At 41.8% G+C, this 9,461-nt stretch overlaps 46 pseudogenes; all 46 read left to right on the top strand.

Moving 5' to 3' along the window:
* The first annotated feature begins 30 nt into the window (after window positions 1-30).
* Window positions 31-149, top strand: LOC142676670 (5S ribosomal RNA; annotated as a pseudogene).
* Window positions 150-402: 253 nt separating this feature from the next.
* Window positions 403-521, top strand: LOC142676632 (5S ribosomal RNA; annotated as a pseudogene).
* A 67-nt stretch (window positions 522-588) lies between these two features.
* On the top strand, window positions 589-707 carry LOC142676667 (5S ribosomal RNA; annotated as a pseudogene).
* Window positions 708-774: 67 nt separating this feature from the next.
* Window positions 775-893, top strand: LOC142676486 (5S ribosomal RNA; annotated as a pseudogene).
* Window positions 894-1,143: 250 nt separating this feature from the next.
* Window positions 1,144-1,262, top strand: LOC142676734 (5S ribosomal RNA; annotated as a pseudogene).
* Window positions 1,263-1,515: 253 nt separating this feature from the next.
* LOC142676826 (5S ribosomal RNA) lies at window positions 1,516-1,634 on the top strand (annotated as a pseudogene).
* A 67-nt stretch (window positions 1,635-1,701) lies between these two features.
* Window positions 1,702-1,820, top strand: LOC142676838 (5S ribosomal RNA; annotated as a pseudogene).
* Window positions 1,821-1,887: 67 nt separating this feature from the next.
* Window positions 1,888-2,006, top strand: LOC142676447 (5S ribosomal RNA; annotated as a pseudogene).
* A 253-nt stretch (window positions 2,007-2,259) lies between these two features.
* LOC142676461 (5S ribosomal RNA) lies at window positions 2,260-2,378 on the top strand (annotated as a pseudogene).
* Window positions 2,379-2,445: 67 nt separating this feature from the next.
* On the top strand, window positions 2,446-2,564 carry LOC142676829 (5S ribosomal RNA; annotated as a pseudogene).
* Window positions 2,565-2,631: 67 nt separating this feature from the next.
* Window positions 2,632-2,750, top strand: LOC142677034 (5S ribosomal RNA; annotated as a pseudogene).
* A 67-nt stretch (window positions 2,751-2,817) lies between these two features.
* LOC142676424 (5S ribosomal RNA) lies at window positions 2,818-2,936 on the top strand (annotated as a pseudogene).
* Window positions 2,937-3,003: 67 nt separating this feature from the next.
* Window positions 3,004-3,122, top strand: LOC142676948 (5S ribosomal RNA; annotated as a pseudogene).
* A 67-nt stretch (window positions 3,123-3,189) lies between these two features.
* LOC142676701 (5S ribosomal RNA) lies at window positions 3,190-3,308 on the top strand (annotated as a pseudogene).
* Window positions 3,309-3,375: 67 nt separating this feature from the next.
* On the top strand, window positions 3,376-3,494 carry LOC142676778 (5S ribosomal RNA; annotated as a pseudogene).
* Window positions 3,495-3,561: 67 nt separating this feature from the next.
* Window positions 3,562-3,680, top strand: LOC142676982 (5S ribosomal RNA; annotated as a pseudogene).
* Window positions 3,681-3,747: 67 nt separating this feature from the next.
* LOC142676414 (5S ribosomal RNA) lies at window positions 3,748-3,866 on the top strand (annotated as a pseudogene).
* Window positions 3,867-3,933: 67 nt separating this feature from the next.
* Window positions 3,934-4,052, top strand: LOC142676467 (5S ribosomal RNA; annotated as a pseudogene).
* Window positions 4,053-4,119: 67 nt separating this feature from the next.
* On the top strand, window positions 4,120-4,238 carry LOC142676382 (5S ribosomal RNA; annotated as a pseudogene).
* A 67-nt stretch (window positions 4,239-4,305) lies between these two features.
* LOC142676589 (5S ribosomal RNA) lies at window positions 4,306-4,424 on the top strand (annotated as a pseudogene).
* Window positions 4,425-4,491: 67 nt separating this feature from the next.
* LOC142676995 (5S ribosomal RNA) lies at window positions 4,492-4,610 on the top strand (annotated as a pseudogene).
* Window positions 4,611-4,677: 67 nt separating this feature from the next.
* On the top strand, window positions 4,678-4,796 carry LOC142676925 (5S ribosomal RNA; annotated as a pseudogene).
* Window positions 4,797-4,863: 67 nt separating this feature from the next.
* Window positions 4,864-4,982, top strand: LOC142676771 (5S ribosomal RNA; annotated as a pseudogene).
* A 67-nt stretch (window positions 4,983-5,049) lies between these two features.
* Window positions 5,050-5,168, top strand: LOC142676827 (5S ribosomal RNA; annotated as a pseudogene).
* Window positions 5,169-5,235: 67 nt separating this feature from the next.
* Window positions 5,236-5,354, top strand: LOC142676686 (5S ribosomal RNA; annotated as a pseudogene).
* A 67-nt stretch (window positions 5,355-5,421) lies between these two features.
* On the top strand, window positions 5,422-5,540 carry LOC142676780 (5S ribosomal RNA; annotated as a pseudogene).
* Window positions 5,541-5,607: 67 nt separating this feature from the next.
* LOC142676658 (5S ribosomal RNA) lies at window positions 5,608-5,726 on the top strand (annotated as a pseudogene).
* A 67-nt stretch (window positions 5,727-5,793) lies between these two features.
* Window positions 5,794-5,912, top strand: LOC142676777 (5S ribosomal RNA; annotated as a pseudogene).
* Window positions 5,913-5,979: 67 nt separating this feature from the next.
* LOC142676981 (5S ribosomal RNA) lies at window positions 5,980-6,098 on the top strand (annotated as a pseudogene).
* Window positions 6,099-6,165: 67 nt separating this feature from the next.
* Window positions 6,166-6,284, top strand: LOC142677072 (5S ribosomal RNA; annotated as a pseudogene).
* A 67-nt stretch (window positions 6,285-6,351) lies between these two features.
* LOC142676455 (5S ribosomal RNA) lies at window positions 6,352-6,470 on the top strand (annotated as a pseudogene).
* A 67-nt stretch (window positions 6,471-6,537) lies between these two features.
* LOC142676539 (5S ribosomal RNA) lies at window positions 6,538-6,656 on the top strand (annotated as a pseudogene).
* Window positions 6,657-6,723: 67 nt separating this feature from the next.
* Window positions 6,724-6,842, top strand: LOC142676546 (5S ribosomal RNA; annotated as a pseudogene).
* A 67-nt stretch (window positions 6,843-6,909) lies between these two features.
* LOC142676671 (5S ribosomal RNA) lies at window positions 6,910-7,028 on the top strand (annotated as a pseudogene).
* Window positions 7,029-7,095: 67 nt separating this feature from the next.
* Window positions 7,096-7,214, top strand: LOC142676441 (5S ribosomal RNA; annotated as a pseudogene).
* A 67-nt stretch (window positions 7,215-7,281) lies between these two features.
* On the top strand, window positions 7,282-7,400 carry LOC142676924 (5S ribosomal RNA; annotated as a pseudogene).
* Window positions 7,401-7,467: 67 nt separating this feature from the next.
* LOC142676770 (5S ribosomal RNA) lies at window positions 7,468-7,586 on the top strand (annotated as a pseudogene).
* Window positions 7,587-7,653: 67 nt separating this feature from the next.
* Window positions 7,654-7,772, top strand: LOC142676741 (5S ribosomal RNA; annotated as a pseudogene).
* Window positions 7,773-7,839: 67 nt separating this feature from the next.
* LOC142676984 (5S ribosomal RNA) lies at window positions 7,840-7,958 on the top strand (annotated as a pseudogene).
* Window positions 7,959-8,025: 67 nt separating this feature from the next.
* Window positions 8,026-8,144, top strand: LOC142676886 (5S ribosomal RNA; annotated as a pseudogene).
* A 67-nt stretch (window positions 8,145-8,211) lies between these two features.
* Window positions 8,212-8,330, top strand: LOC142676459 (5S ribosomal RNA; annotated as a pseudogene).
* Window positions 8,331-8,583: 253 nt separating this feature from the next.
* LOC142676381 (5S ribosomal RNA) lies at window positions 8,584-8,702 on the top strand (annotated as a pseudogene).
* Window positions 8,703-8,769: 67 nt separating this feature from the next.
* LOC142676525 (5S ribosomal RNA) lies at window positions 8,770-8,888 on the top strand (annotated as a pseudogene).
* Window positions 8,889-8,955: 67 nt separating this feature from the next.
* Window positions 8,956-9,074, top strand: LOC142676394 (5S ribosomal RNA; annotated as a pseudogene).
* A 67-nt stretch (window positions 9,075-9,141) lies between these two features.
* Window positions 9,142-9,260, top strand: LOC142676529 (5S ribosomal RNA; annotated as a pseudogene).
* A 67-nt stretch (window positions 9,261-9,327) lies between these two features.
* Window positions 9,328-9,446, top strand: LOC142676963 (5S ribosomal RNA; annotated as a pseudogene).
* The last annotated feature ends 15 nt before the right edge of the window (window positions 9,447-9,461 follow it).

The following is a 9,461-nucleotide window of genomic DNA, read 5'->3' as shown; positions in this document are numbered from 1 at the left end:
TAAATAGGACTATGGATTAAAGCATTTAACGTCAATGGCCATTCTAAGCTGAATGTGCCTGCTCTCGTCAGAACGCAGAAGTTACACAGCTTAAGGCCTCGCTAGTACCAGTGTGGGAGACTGTCTGGGAATCCGTGGTGCGGTTGAGTTTTCATTATGTCGTTTAGATTTTGTTTCACTATCGATTAAAAAGGACTATTGATTAAAGCATTTAATGTCAATGGCCATTCTAAGCTGAATGTCCCTGCTCTCGTCAGATCGCAGAAGTTACACAGCTTAACGCCTCGCTAGTACCAGTGTGGGAGACTGTCTGGGAATCCATGGTGCGGTTGAATTTTTATTATGTCGTTTAGATTTTGTTTCACAATAGATTAAATAGGACTATGGATTAAAGCATTTAACATCAATGGCCATTCTAAGCTGAATGTGTCTGCTCTCGTCAGATCGCAGAAGTTACACAGCTTAAGGCCTCGCTAGTACCAGTGTGGGAGACTGTCTGGGAATCCGTGGTGCCGTTGAGTTTTTATTATGTCGTTTAGATTTTGTTTCACAATCGATTAAAAAGGACTATGGATTAAAGCATTTAATGTCAATGGCCATTCTAAGCTGAATGTCCCTGCTCTCGTCAGAACGCAGAAGTTACACAGCTTAAGGCCTCGCTAGTACCAGTGTGGGAGGCTGTCTGGGAATCCGTGGTGCGGTTGACTTTTTATTATGTTGTTTAGATTTTGTTTCACAATAGATTAAATAGGACTATGGATTAAAGCTTTTAATGTCAATGGCCATTCTAAGCTGAATGTGCCTGCTCTCGTCAGATCGCAGAAGTTACACAGCTTAAGGCCTCGCTAGTACCAGTGTGGGAGACTGTCTGGGAATCCGTTGTCCAGTTGACTTTTTATTATGTTTAGATTTTGTTTCACAATCGATTAAAAAGGACTATGGATTAAAGCATTTAATGTCAATGGCCATTCTAAGCTGAATGTGCCTGTTCTCGTTAGATCGCAGAACTTACACAGCTTAACGCCTCGCTAGTACTAGTGTGGGAGACTGTCTGGGAATCCGTGGTGCGGTTGACTTTTTATTATGTCGTTTAGATTATGTTTCACAATAGATTAAATAGGACTATGGATTAAAGCATTTAATGTCAATGGCTATTCTAAGCTGAATGTACCTGCTCTCGTCAGATCGCAGAAGTTACACAGCTTAAGGCCTCGCTAGTACCAGTGTGGGAGACTGTCTGGGAATCCGTGGTGCGGTTGAATTTTTATTATGTCGTTTAGATTTTGTTTCACAATCGATAAAAAAGGACTATGGATTAAAGCATTTAATGTCAATGGCAATTAAAAGCTGAATGTGCCTGCTCTCGTCAGATCGCAGAAGTTACACAGCTTAAGGCCTCGCTAGTACCAGTGTGGGAGACTGTCTGGGAATCCATGGTGCGGTTGCCTTTTTATTATGTTGTTTCGATTTTGTTTCACAATAGATTAAATAGGACTATGGATTAAAGCATTTAACGTCAATGGCCATTCTAAGCTGAATGTGCCTGCTCTCGTCAGAACGCAGAAGTTACACAGCTTAAGGCCTCGCTAGTACCAGTGTGGGAGACTGTCTGGGAATCCGTGGTGTGGTTGAATTTTTATTATGTCGTTTAGATTTTGTTTCACAATCGATTAAAAAGGACTATGGATTAAAGCATTTAATGTCAATGGCCATTCTAAGCTGAATGTCCCTGCTCTCGTCAGATCGCAGAAGTTACACAGCTTAAGGCCTCGCTAGTACCAGTGTGGGAGACTGTCTGTGAATCCGTGGTGCGGTTGACTTTTTATTATGTCGTTTAGATTTTGTTTCACAATAGATTAAAAAGGACTTTGGATTAAAGCATTTATTGTCAATGGCCATTCTAAGCTGAATATGCCTGCTCTCGTCAGATCGCAGAAGTTACACAGCTTAAGGCCTCGCTAGTACCAGTGTGCTAGACTGTCTGGGAATCCGTGGTGCGGTTGACTTTTTATTATGTCGTTTAGATTTTGTTTCACAATAGATTAAATAGGACTATGGATTAAAGCATTTAACGTCAATGGCCATTCTAAGCTGAATGTGCCTGCTCTCGTCAGAACGCAGAAGTTACACTGCTTAAGGCCTCGCTAGTACCAGTGTGGTAGACTGTCTGGGAATCCGTGGTGCGGTTTAATTTTTATTATGTCGTTTAGATTTTGTTTCACAATCGATTAAAAAGGACTATGGATTAAAGCATTTAATGTCAATGGCCATTCTAAGCTGAATGTCCCTGCTCTCGTCAGATCGCAGAAGTTACACAGCTTAAGTCTTCGCTAGTACCAGTGTGGGAGGCTGTCTGGGAATCCGTGGTGCGGTTGACTTCTTATTATGTCGTTTAGATTTTGTTTCACAATAGATTAAATAGGACTATGTATTAAAGCATTTAACGTCAATGGCCATTCTAAGCTGAATGTGCCTGCTCCTGTCAGATCGCAGAAGTTACACAGCTTAAGGCCTCGCTAGTACCAGTGTTGGAGACTGTCTGGGAATCCGTGGTGCGGTTGACTTTTTATTATGTCGTTTAGATTTTGTTTCACAATCGACTAAAAAGAACTATGGATTAAAGCATTTAATGTCAATGGCCATTCTAAGCTGAATGTGCCTGCTCTCGTCAGATCGCAGAAGTTACACAGCTTAAGGCCTCGCTAGTACCAGTGTGGGAGACTGTCTGGGAATCAGTGGTGTGGTTGCCTTTTTATTATGTCGTTTAGATTTTGTTTCACAATTGATTAAAAAGGACTATGGATTAAAGCATTTAACGTCAATGGCAATTCTAAGCTGAATGTGCCTGCTCTCGTCAGATTGCAGAACTTACACAGCTTAAGGCCTCGCTAGTACCAGTGTGGGAGACTGTCTGGGAATCCGTGGTGCGGTTGACTTCTTATTATGTCGTTTAGATTTTGTTTCACAATAGATTAAATAGAACTATGTATTAAAGCATTTAACGTCAATGGCCATTCTAAGCTGAATGTGCCTGCTCCTGTCAGATCGCAGAAGTTACACAGCTTAAGGCCTCGCTAGTACCAGTGTTGGAGACTGGCTGGGAATCCGTGGTGCGGTTGACTTTTTATTATGTCGTTTAGATTTTGTTTCACAATCGATTAAAAAGGACTATGGATTAAAACCTTTAATGTCAATGGCCGTTCTAAGCTGAATGTGCCTGCTCTCGTCAGATCGCAGAAGTTACACAGCTTAAGGCCTCGCTAGTACCAGTGTGGGAGACTGTCTGGGAATCCGTGGTGCAGTTGACTTTTTATTATGTCGTTTAGATTTTGTTTCACAATCGATTAAAAAGGACTATGGATTAAAGCATTTAATGTCAATGGCCATTCTAAGCTGAATGTGCCTGCTCTCGTCAGATCGCAGAAGTTACACAGCTTAAGGCCTCGCTAGTACCAGTGTGGGAGACTGTCTGGGAATCCGTGGTGCGGTTGAGTTTTTATTATGTCGTTTACATTTTGTTTCACAATAGATTTAATAGAACTATGGATTAAAGCAATTAACGTCAATGGCCATTCTAAGCTGAATGTGCCTGCACTCGTCAGATCGCAGAAGTTACACAGCTTAAGGCCTCGCTAGTACCAGTGTGGGAGACTGTCTGGGAATCCGTGGTGCGGTTGAATTTTTATTATGTCGTTTAGATTTTGTTTCACAATCGATTAAAAAGGACTATGGATTAAAGCATTTAATGTCAATGGCCATTCTAAGCTGAATGTCCCTTCTCTCGTCAGATCGCAGAAGTTACACAGCTTAAGACCTCGCTAGTACCAGTGTGGGAGACTGCCTGGGAATCCGTGGTGCGGTTGACTTTTTATTATGTCGTTTAGATTTTGTTTCACAATCGATTAAAAAGGACTATGGATTAAAGCATTTAATGTCAATGGCCATTCTAAGCTGAATGTTCCTGCTCTCGTCAGATCGCAGAAGTTACACAGCTTAAGGCCTCGCTAGTACCAGTGTGGGAGACTGTCTGGGAATCCGTGGTGCAGTTGACTTTTTATTATGTCGTTTAGATTTTGTTTCACAATCGATTAAAAAGGACTATGGATTAAAGCATTTAATGTCAATGGCCATTCTAAGCTGAATGTGCCTGCTCTCGTCAGATCGCAGAAGTTACACAGCTTAAGGCCTCGCTAGTACCATTGTGGGAGACTATCTGGGAATCCGTGGTGCGGATGAATTTTTATTATGTCGTTTAGAATTTGTTTCACAATCGATTAAAAAGGACTATGGATTAAAGCATTTAATGTCAATGGCCATTCTCAGCTGAATGTCCCTGCTCTCGTCTGATCGCAGAAGTTACACAGCTTAAGGCCTCGCTAGTACCAGTGTGGGAGACTGTCTGGGAATCCGTGGTGCTGTTGACTTTTTATTATGTCGTTTAGATTTTGTTTCACAATAGATTAAATAGGACTATGGATTAAAGCATTTAATGTCAATGGCCATTCTAAGGTGAATGTGCCTGCTCTCATCAGAACGCAGAAGTTACACAGCTTAAGGCCTCGCTAGTACCAGTGTGGGAGACTGTCTGGGAATCCGTGATGCGGTTGACTTTTTATTATGTCGTTTAGATTTTGTTTCACAATCGATTAAAAAGGACTATGGATTAAAGCATTTAATGTCAATGGCCATTCTAAGCTGAATGTGCCTGCTCTCGTCAGATCGCAGAAGTTACACAGCTTAGGGCCTCGCTAGTACCAGTGTGGGAGACTGTCTGGGAATCCGTGGTGAGGTTGACTTTTTATTATGTCGTTTAGATTTTGTTTCACAATAGATTAAATAGGACTATGGATTAAGGCTTTTAATGTCAATGGCCATTCAAAGCTGATTGTACCTGCTCTCGTCAGATCGCAGAAGTTACACAGCTTAAGGCCTCGCTAGTACCAGTGTGGGAGACTGTCTGGGAATCCGTGGTGCGGTTGACTTCTTATTATGTCGTTTAGATTTTGTTTCACAATAGATTAAATAGGACTATGTATTAAAGCATTTAACGTCAATGGCCATTCTAAGCTGAATGTGCCTGCTCCTGTCAGATCGCAGAAGTTACACAGCTTAAGGCCTCGCTAGTACCAGTGTTGGAGACTGTCTGGGAATCCGTGGTGCGGTTGACTTTTTATTATGTCGTTTAGATTTTGTTTCACAATCGATTAAAAAGGACTATGGATTAAAACCTTTAATGTCAATGGCCGTTCTAAGCTGAATGTGCCTGCTCTCGTCAGATCGCAGAAGTTACACAGCTTAAGGCCTCGCTAGTACCAGTGTGGGAGACTGTCTGGGAATCCGTGGTGCGGTTGACTTTTTATTATGTCGTTTAGATTTTGTTTCACAATCGATTAAAAAGGACTATGGATTAAAGCATTTAAAGTCAATGGCCATTCTAAGCTGAATGTGCCTGCTCTCGTTAGATCGCAGAAGTTACACAGCTTAAGGCCTCGCTAGTACCAGTGTGGGAGACTGTCTGGGAATCAGTGGTGCAGTTGACTTTTTATTATGTCGTTTAGATTTTGTTTCACAATCGATTAAAAAGGACTATGGATTAAAGCATTTAATGTCAATGGCCATTCTAAGCTGAATGTGCCTGCTCTCGTCAGATCGCAGAAGTTACACAGCTTAAGGCCTCGCTAGTAGTAGTGTGGGAGACTGTCTGGGAATCCGTGGTGCGGTTGACTTTTTATTATGTCGTTTAGATTTTGTTTCACAATCGATTAAAAAGGACTATGGATTAAAGCATTTAATGTCAATGGCCATTCTAAGCTGAATGTGCCTGCTCTCGTCAGATCGCAGAAGTTACACAGCTTAAGGCCTCGCTAGTACCAGTGTGGGAGACTGTCTGGGAATCCGTGGTGCGGTTGAGTTTTTATTATGTCGTTTACATTTTGTTTCACAATAGATTTAATAGGACTATGGATTAAAGCAATTAACGTCAATGGCCATTCTAAGCTGAATGTGCCTGCACTCGTCAGATCGCAGAAGTTACACAGCTTAAGGCCTCGCTAGTACCAGTGTGGGAGACTGTCTGGGAATCCGTGGTGCGGTTGAATTTTTATTATGTCGTTTAGATTTTGTTTCACAATCGATTAAAAAGGACTATGGATTAAAGCATTTAATGTCAATGGCCATTCTAAGCTGAATGTCCCTTCTCTCGTCAGATCGCAGAAGTTACACAGCTTAAGGCCTCGCTAGTACCAGTGTGGGAGACTGTCTGGGAATCCGTGGTGCGGTTGACTTTTTATTATGTCGTTTAGATTTTGTTTCACAATCGATTAAAAAGGACTATGGATTAAAGCATTTAATGTCAATGGCCATTCTAAGCTGAATGTTCCTGCTCTCGTCAGATCGCAGAAGTTACACAGCTTAAGGCCTCGCTAGTACCAGTGTGGGAGACTGTCTGGGAATCCGTGGTGCAGTTGACTTTTTATTATGTCGTTTAGATTTTGTTTCACAATCGATTAAAAAGGACTATGGATTAAAGCATTTAATGTCAATGGCCATTCTAAGCTGAATGTGCCTGCTCTCGTCAGATCGCAGAAGTTACACAGCTTAAGGCCTCGCTAGTACCATTGTGGGAGACTATCTTGGAATCCGTGGTGCGGATGAATTTTTATTATGTCGTTTAGAATTTGTTTCACAATCGATTAAAAAGGACTATGGATTAAAGCATTTAATGTCAATGGCCATTCTAAGCTGAATGTGCCTGCTCTCGTCAGATCGCAGAAGTTACACAGCTTAAGGCCTCACTAGTACCAGTGTGGGAGACTGTCTGGGAATCCGTGGTGCGGTTGACTTTTTATTATGTCGTTTAGATTTTGTTTCACAATCGATTAAAAAGGACTATGGATTAAACCATTTAATGTCAATGGCCATTCTAAGCTCAATGTGCCTGCTCTCATCAGATCGCAGAAGTTACACAGCTTAAGGCCTCGCTAGTACCAGTGTGGGAGACTGTCTGGGAATCCGTGGTGCGGTTGACTTTTTATTATGTCGTTTAGATTTTGTTTCACAATAGATTAAATAGGACTATGGATTAAAGCATTTAACGTCAATGGCCAATCTAAGGTGAATGTGCCTGCTCTCATCAGAACGCAGAAGTTACACAGCTTAAGGCCTCGCTAGTACCAGTGTGGGAGACTGTCTGGGAATCCGTGATGCGGTTGACTTTTTATTATGTCGTTTAGATTTTGTTTCACAATCGATTAAAAAGGACTATGGATTAAAGCATTTAATGTCAATGGCCATTCTAAGCTGAATGTGCCTGCTCTCGTCAGATCGCAGAAGTTACACAGCTTAGGGCCTCGCTAGTACCAGTGTGGGAGACTGTCTGGGAATCCGTGGTGAGGTTGACTTTTTATTATGTCGTTTAGATTTTGTTTCACAATAGATTAAATAGGACTATGGATTAAGGCTTTTAATGTCAATGGCCATTCAAAGCTGATTGTACCTGCTCTCGTCAGATCGCAGAAGTTACACAGCTTAAGGCCTCGCTAGTACCAGTGTGGGAGACTGTCTGGGAATCCGTGGTGCGGTTGACTTTTTATGATGTCGTTTAGATTTTGTTTCACAATCGATTAAAAAGGACTATGGATTAAAGCATTTAATGTCAATGGCCATTCTAAGCTGAATGTGCCTGCTCTCGTCAGATCGCAGAAGTTACACAGCTTAAGGCCTCGCTAGTACCAGTGTGGGAGACTGTCTGGGAATCCGTGGTGCGGTTGAATTTATATTATGTCGTTTAGATTTTGTTTCACAATCGATGAAAAAGGACTATGGATTAAAGCATTTAATGTCAATGGCCATTCTAAGCTGAATGTGCCTTCTCTCGTCAGATCGCAGAAGTTACACAGCTTAAGGCCTCGCTAGTACCAGTGTGGGAGACTGTCTGGGAATCCGTGGTGCGGTTGACTTTTTATGATGTCGTTTAGATTTTGTTTCACAATCGATTAAAAAGGACTATGGATTAAAGCATTTAATGTCAATGGCCATTCTAAGCTGAATGTCCCTGCTCTCGTCAGATCGCAGAAGTTACACAGCTTAAGGCCTCGCTAGTACCAGTGTGGGAGACTGTCTGGGAATCCGTGGTGCGGTTGAGTTTTTATTATGTCGTTTAGATTTTGTTTCACAATAGATTTAATAGGACTATGGATTAAAGCATTTAACGTCAATGGCCATTCTATGCTGAATGGGCCTGCTCTCGTCAGATCGCAGAAGTTACACAGCTTAAGGCCTCGCTAGTACCAGTGTGGGAGACTGTCTGGGAATCCGTGGTGCGGTTGAATTTTTATTATGTCGTTTAGATTTTGTTTCACAATCGATTAAAAAGGACTATGGATTAAAGCATTTAATGTAAATGGCCATTCTAAGCTGAATGTCCCTTCTCTCGTCAGATCGCAGAAGTTACACAGCTTAAGACCTCGCTAGTACCAGTGTGGGAGACTCTCTGGGAATCCGTGGTGCGGTTGACTTTTTATTATGTCGTTTAGATTTTGTTTCACAATCGATTAAAAAGGACTATGGATTAAAGCATTTAATGTCAATGGCCATTCTAAGCTGAATGTGCCTGCTCTCGTCAGATCGCAGAAGTTACACAGCTTAAGGCCTCGCTAGTACCAGTGTGGGAGACTGTCTGGGAATCCGTGGTGCAGTTGACTTTTTATTATGTCGTTTAGATTTTGTTTCACAATCGATTAAAAAGGACTATGGATTAAATCATTTAATGTCAATGGCCATTCTAAGCTGAATGTGCCTGCTCTTGTCAGATCGCAGAAGTTACACAGCTTAAGGTCTCGCTAGTACCAGTGTGGGAGACTGTCTGGGAATCCGTGGTGCGGTTGAGTTTTTATTATGTCGTTTAGATTTTGTTTCACAATAGATTAAATAGGACTATGGATTAAAGCATTTAACGTCAATGGACATTCTAAGCTGAATGTGCCTGTTCTCGTCAGAACGCAGAAGTTACACAGCTTAAGGCCTCGCTAGTACCAGTGTGGGAGACTGTCTGGGAATCCGTGGTGCGGTTGAATTTTTATTATGTCGTTTAGATTTTGCTTCACTATCGATTAAAAAGGACTATGGATTAAAGCATTTAATGTCAATGGCCATTCTAAGCTGAATGTCCCTGCTCTCGTCAGATCGCAGAAATTACACAGCTTAATGCCTCGCAAGTACCAGTGTGGGAGACTGTCTGGGAATCCGTGGTGCGGTTGAATTTTTATTATGTCGTTTAGATTTTGTTTCACAATAGATTAAATAGGACTATGGATTAAAGCATTTAACGTCAATGGCCATTCTAAGCTGAATGTGCCTGCTCTCGTCAGATCGCAGAAGTTACACAGCTTAACGCCTCGCTAGTACCAGTGTGGGAGACTGTCTGGGAATCCGTGGTGCGGTTGACTTTTTATTATGTCGTT

Source organism: Rhinoderma darwinii (assembly GCF_050947455.1).
Source record: "Rhinoderma darwinii isolate aRhiDar2 chromosome 2 unlocalized genomic scaffold, aRhiDar2.hap1 SUPER_2_unloc_30, whole genome shotgun sequence".
Classification (NCBI taxonomy): domain Eukaryota; kingdom Metazoa; phylum Chordata; class Amphibia; order Anura; family Rhinodermatidae; genus Rhinoderma; species Rhinoderma darwinii.
Note: the sequence above shows the minus strand (reverse complement) of the source record. Positions and strands in the feature narration are given on the sequence as shown.